Raw genomic sequence first — 6,758 nt, 5'->3', positions numbered from 1 at the left:
GTATCTGCTGTGAGATAAACCTGTCCCTCCAAACCTTTCTGTTGATGCTGTAGAAGAGGTTTACAGCCCTAGACCAAGTATCTTTGATGCCATTTGACTTGCATATGTGGTGTAAATCTATCACTGTTGGGTCAGAGACTGCCTTGTATGCCAGACACAGGTCTCCTCTTAGCAATCTGTAGGATACCAAGTATAATGACAGAGCTTTGAGTCGGTCCATGTATGACATATTCCTCAGGCCTTGTATCATTTTAGTAAGGTATCTCTGTTGACATTCCAATTGTTGCATGTGTCTGGACAGATAGATGCCAAAGGGGGCATTATACTAAATGATTGACCTAATGAGGGGTGAGTAAAGGGGAACAATGACATCCCTATATCTATACACAATACCTTTTTTATAAGCTGTACAATATAGAAGGTCTTTCTTACGACAGTGGGTACCTGTTGGGTGAAAGTTAGGTAATTGTCCATGTAAGTTCCCAAATCCCAAACAACTAGGTCAACTCTTATGTGTGTGTTGTCAATATGGAGGATCCCTGTGATAGATAGCTTCCCAAAAGATATGATAATGCATTTTTTTTGGAAGTTAGCTTCAGTCCACTATTTTAACACCAGTTATCTATTTGGGACAAACCATCCTATTTGGGGATTCAATGACTGCTCCTAGCTGGCAGTCGTAGTCAGACAGAGCCCTTTGGCATTGGTTTTTACAGCAGAGAAATGTATGACAAGCAGGAGAGGTCCCAGCAGACAACCTTAGGAGACTCCCCTCATGACTGGTATCTTTGTGGAGGTGGCTTCCCCTAATTTGATTTTCTACATCCTATATGTGAGCCAGTTGGCAATCCATCAAGTGACATGGGAGTTTATTCCCAGATTCTTTGCTTTCCACATGTCTGAGGTGATGATCCCCCAATGAGTAGATTATAATCAGGATAAAAAGTAATAGCACACTGATGTAGTTTATCAGTAGGTAGGGAATATTAGTAACCAAGCATTTTCAGCAAAGCAGAACACAGTATAAGATACAGAAAGCAGATGAACAACAAATTCTAGACATTGAAAGTTATTAAGACACATAATGAAAACTTTGAAAACCAGAAAGTCTTGTACCTATGCAAAAACAGAAGCAATACTTCAGTGTTGCAGAAACAGAAGCAATACTTCAATGTTTGTATATATTTTAGTGAAAAATAATCAAGCAAAGCTACATTATTTACTGTCACTTGCACAATATTCATTTTATATTCTTTTATTATTTCATTGGGACCATTACTGATTACTTTTGTTTCACTGCACTGTTAGCTAAAAGTGTACAACTGGATAGTAGAGAATAAAGGAGCTGGTCTGGGGTTTGACTCTATCAGCCTCCACTGAGCAAGACATTTAACCAAATAGCACTTCTGGGATAAGTCTGAAAAAAAGGCCAATGGGGATCAATGTTCTATCCCAGTTAACAAATATAAATATATATATATATATATATATATATATATATATATATATATATATATATATATATATAAATATATATATATATATGTATAGGTTCCATCAATATGTTCGAAGTTTCACTACTTCGAACCCCACTTCACCGAGTCCACTTGTTCGAAGTAGTGAAACTTCGAACATTGACTTCAGCAGTCACACTACAGCGCAGAATGGGAATATTCTCTTTCCCCCACTATAGTGCGATCTCGGAGTTGGTACATTTAAGTAGGGGGGTGCAGCCCCCCCCCCCCTGCAAAAATGTGTTTTAGTGTTTTGTTTTGTTTTTTGGGTAGCCCGGGAAACTAGACTTCAGCGAAAGTGCTCTTTCGTTTAAGTGGACTTTCGCTGAAGTGTAGGGTGTACTGCTCTATTTCAAAGAAGTGTATTTTTGATGTAAAGCAGTAGACACACAAGACACTTAAGGAGTAAGGACAGTTGAATTGAAATGAAACATATAAAGCCTTTTACCTAAACTATGTTGTTTTTAGTTTTTCTCACAAGGCATCAGCAGCAATATCTACTGTTTATCTACATTCTCCAGGAATGAAATTATCTAACACACAAAGGGCAACAGTATGATTAGGCAAACAACATGATTCTCACAACTGCTGCTGCTGTTATACTAAAACATGGTCTATTACACAGCTAAACAGACAACAGCAGAATTAGCTTGAAGTATACTAATAAAATGTATGTCTACCTTGCCAGTAGATTTCAACCGATTCTCAGCACAGAATTTGTGTGTGATTCTTGCTAGATAAACAAAGATATATTTATACACCAATGTCCTACAGATGAATGACATATATGCTGAATAGTTACATTTTAGGGTGTTTTTTATTTCCTAATGTGATAAAGCTAAGGACTTATACTCTCTCATCCTAGGTACCTGTAAATATACTTATCCAGTTTCTAACATAATTTATGCTTAGTGTAAAGTGCAATCCTGAGGTTATGATAGCCCCAAATTCACAGACATTTCCAAAAGGAGGCTCTTTTGCTTCAAAATTTAATGCGCTGCCAATGAAGAACCACTCAAGACTTCACATGTGGTCCCTAGTCTACATCCAGTCCGAACAAAATTGAAGAAGTCGTTATTCTTAAGCTTGGGCAAGTACAAACTGCCATTGCATGTCTGTAATTGTGTCTAGACACTTTACAAAACTCTTGCCTAGTACCATTTTTCACAGGTCTACCCATTTCACACCAGCGCTCCTGAAGTGCCCAAATCAAATGTCACACTGCATGGTTTGGCTTTACGGTGATACATCTCTGACTATATGTTCACAGGCAGAAGGAACTCCCTTAGTGGGAAAATAGATGAGTGCTTCAATTACTTTCCCTTCCTGTACTTTAGGATTCTGGTAACTGCACAATGTAGACATTAACATGAGGATCCCCTATAAACACATATGTGTCACCATAGGCTGGGCCCATAGAATTCCCACCCCCAAGACATCTGTGGGATATATTAAAGAACATTTCCCTTTTGACCAACCCAAGATCTTAGCAATGGGTGCCTTTCTAAGGATTTGCACTGCCATGGCCACTGTTCTGTCTCCACCTTCTTGATGAAACTTTGTACATATAGTTACAATCTCCCTGGTAAATGCCTTCAAGTAACTGCCTTATTTATGGACAGACCATTGTCTCTCTTAGGTCTGGCCTGTATTCATTACAGACTTCATATACAGTGGTGGGTGCCCAGTCTGTATCCTTCTATATCACTGTGTGCTTGGCAGGTGGGTGTGTGTGGGTGCACAAACATATCTAGTTCCAGTGGCTTGCAGTGGTTTTATGTACACATTCAGAATTAATGTATTTTTCTTTTTTGTCATGTCTGTTTTTCTTGTATATACACAATACACTACATTTGCACAGCATGTCTTGCTCTCACATTATCGTGCACTGACATAAAATAACTGTTTATGGTAATAGCTGCTTCTGTTACATTCCTGTGCCTCCTCCCTTCTGCTTCAGGATTAACTCAGATCAGGAGATTTGTATTTTTGTGGTACATTTTGTCCACACTCATGAAGAAGCTGTGCTCCACTACTACAAATATTGTTGAATCTATGAGCTCATGTAGTTTATAAATCATTCTATAAAGGTAACTCCCAACTTTGAGATTAAAACTATTAAATGGAATATCAGACAACTGCTATAAATATAAATAGTCACATTAAACAATTTAAAGTGAAAGGGATGTTTAATATGGCACTTTATTACAAATGATTAATAAATGTGTAAATAAACAAATAGTAACCTGGCCAGATAGGTAATTTTATGTTACGCTGCATTTTATTTTATTTTTTGCTGGAGTGTGGTCTATTCTTTCTCATGGATATGTTTTGCTTTAATAGTGTTCCCTATTTATATGTCTTGCTCCTGACTTGGTTCTTTGCATGTACAGCATTTTCACATCTTGCAAGATTTCCTTATGTTTAATTCAGTTGCTGTTAATTGCATCTAGTACTTCAGAGCTCATCCATATTCCTACATTATGCATTTTGAAATGAGAGGGCATATGCCTTTTCTGTTTTCTGTTATTTAAAGATACTGCATATGACTTTGAATGCTATTTCATGTATAGTACATAGTACCCACAGCCCATTCTTCAATAAAGAGAAATCAGTGAAAAAGTTTTAAAGGCAATTATAATGCAACTATGCAGTTTTAAGGTATACATAATTCTTTGTGGGTTAGAATTAAGCTTATGTTACTACAGAGTTCACTGCAGGAGAGGTTTGCTTTAGCACTACCCAGCACAAAGGTACATTCTCAGTAGCTCTGGCAGTGAAAGACACTCCACACTTAAAGGATAAACTCTATTTCTTAGGTCTGAGAGTCTCAGATATGCAAATAAATCTTCACTCAAGTCCATCAGGCAGACACAATCAGGCCAAATTACCCAAGCAGCTTGCGTTCATCAGAGACAAAGGTAGACCGTTAAAGTAGATGAAAGTGTAATTTTAGCACAGAAAATGAGATTTGATAAAAATGAATATAGCAACATGGTCTACAATTGCAGCAGGTTGCAGTAATATCTGGTTCCTTGTTTTTTTTTTTCATTTTATTGAGCAATTTTTTTGTACATTTTGCACATTCATGAGCTGTTTCTTAGAAAAAGACAAACGACTGTGATAATATTTTACTAATGCCATTTCTTTTTGTGACGTTTTACTGCTTTATCATTTTTGAACTGATGGCAGTGAATCTCTGCTGTTGTTGGTCATATCTCAAATAGATTTTTTTTTCTTTTTACAGAACTCACAAGAATGGTGAAGTAAGGGACACATTTCTCTAGCAGACTAAGCAATCAATAATGAGTGAATAAATCTAAAATACAGATATCAAGCTTACTATGCTGGTATTTATAAAGAATTTCAGAATGCATGATTGAAATGAGCTACATAAAATAGAACTGCTTTTGGTAGTGGAACCATATAACAATCATGTATTACAAAAGGGTGAGAAGAACAAGGGTCTGAGGCTATCATGCTACAAACCATAGTTTATACAGGATCACAAAAATAACTGGTTATGCATTCACATGCATACTTTAAGAGATGTCCAAGGAATGCATGCAGAGTAAATATATGCCTGGTAAGGCTTGAAAACTCTTAAGTGTATGACTATCCCCAGGATTTAATAAAATCCATGTAGGCACAGTGTAGAGCCTACATGGAATGTATCAGTATATACAGCCACGGTTCCCCCTCAGCAGCGTGTCATGCATATTAATGACGTCACGCTACTGAGGAGGAGCCAAGGAACATGGATACTGAATCAGTGTAGAGAGAGGTGTAGCAGCTACCCGTGGCTGCCGATAAATGTAAGGTTCCCTGTAATGCTCCCCACCATTGTTGTAATGTTGTGAAGTGTGTCAATTGTCTAATAAGTCATTTGTATAATGTGTTATTTTTTTTAAATATTTTTATAATATTTGTTTAACTGCATGCTTGTGCAGCAGGAAACGCAGCAATGTCAAGCTGTGCTCACATATTGATAGCAGGCATCTGACAGGCATCTAAAAATAGAAACTGGATGTAATTAATTATCATAATTAAATTAATTAATTTATTTAATTATTTATTTTGTCATTTATATTTGCATGGTGTGGCGTGGAGTGCAGCAGAACGAAGTGGAACTCATACATACATGGCAGACACCTGCCAGACATCTAAAAATAGAAACCGGATGTAATTTCTTATTTATTTACAGGTATGTTTAAGCGTGTTTGGGTGGTGCGGTGCTCAGCAACACTAACAGGTAGCCTAGTAGCATATGTGAAGGTATACTAGTTTTGATAACATCCAACTAGCTCCATGGGTACAGTTACAATCTTATGTGTAGTAGGTCCTGGGTTCATGTTCATAACAGGCAGAATATGGCTGTAAATAAATGTATTAGTTTTCTTTGATTTCATTACAATATTGTGAATTTTGGCACTGCTGCTCCCAGCTAAGCACTGCTCAGTCATGTTAAGCAGTGCATAAATATGCTAATGGCTACCAATGTTTGTGTGGTGCTAAGACACAGTAAAACCATGGTTCTGTGAGTTTTCACACTGCTTGGTTTCACTTAGCTGGTTTGCACGGTGCTAAGCAATGTGGCACTTTTTTGAATGTTGCTGAATGATGTGTAAGGGGGGAAAGCACCGTATATTAAGCCCAATAGGTGGGAATTCTGCAACAGTCATTTGAGTTCATTCAGCTGCTGGTGTGGCTGGTGATATTGTTGAAGGTGTGTGCTTCCGGGCACAGTGGTGGGGTATTCAGGAGTCCAGGGTCATGGTCAGACTCCTTATTAAAAACCATGAACCCCAGCTGATGCAGGGTGGATTCCAGGACTCAGATTGTAAGGTGGAGGCCTGGGACTATTTGGCCAGGGAACTCACCAGTGTTACTGGTATCCCCCACACAGGTGTGCACTGAGCAGTGTTATCACCATTTTGATGACCTAAAAAGGAGGAAGAGGGGAACCCTGGACTCCTGGCTCCAGGAAGCTTGAGCTGGGAATGCTCCACAAGTATGGAAGTATGTCTTCCTCTGCCTAACCAAAATGCAAGCTGAAGGTCTGCAAACCAGGTATGCATAATGGTGTGCTTCTCTCCCAACAGCTGCAGCTGAGAGGGCTCGCAATGTCGAGTCCCATGCTGGGCATCTGGCCAGGTTGTGCAGTGAGCGTGATAAGTATGGATGCAGTATGACAACTGTACTGCAATAAGCAAGAAAGGGTAAAGCATTTAAGGCAATAAAGTA

Source organism: Protopterus annectens, chromosome 6.part0 (assembly GCF_019279795.1).
Source record: "Protopterus annectens isolate FY-2018-M chromosome 6.part0, PAN1.0, whole genome shotgun sequence".
In the NCBI taxonomy this organism is placed as follows: domain Eukaryota; kingdom Metazoa; phylum Chordata; order Ceratodontiformes; family Protopteridae; genus Protopterus; species Protopterus annectens.
Note: the sequence above shows the minus strand (reverse complement) of the source record.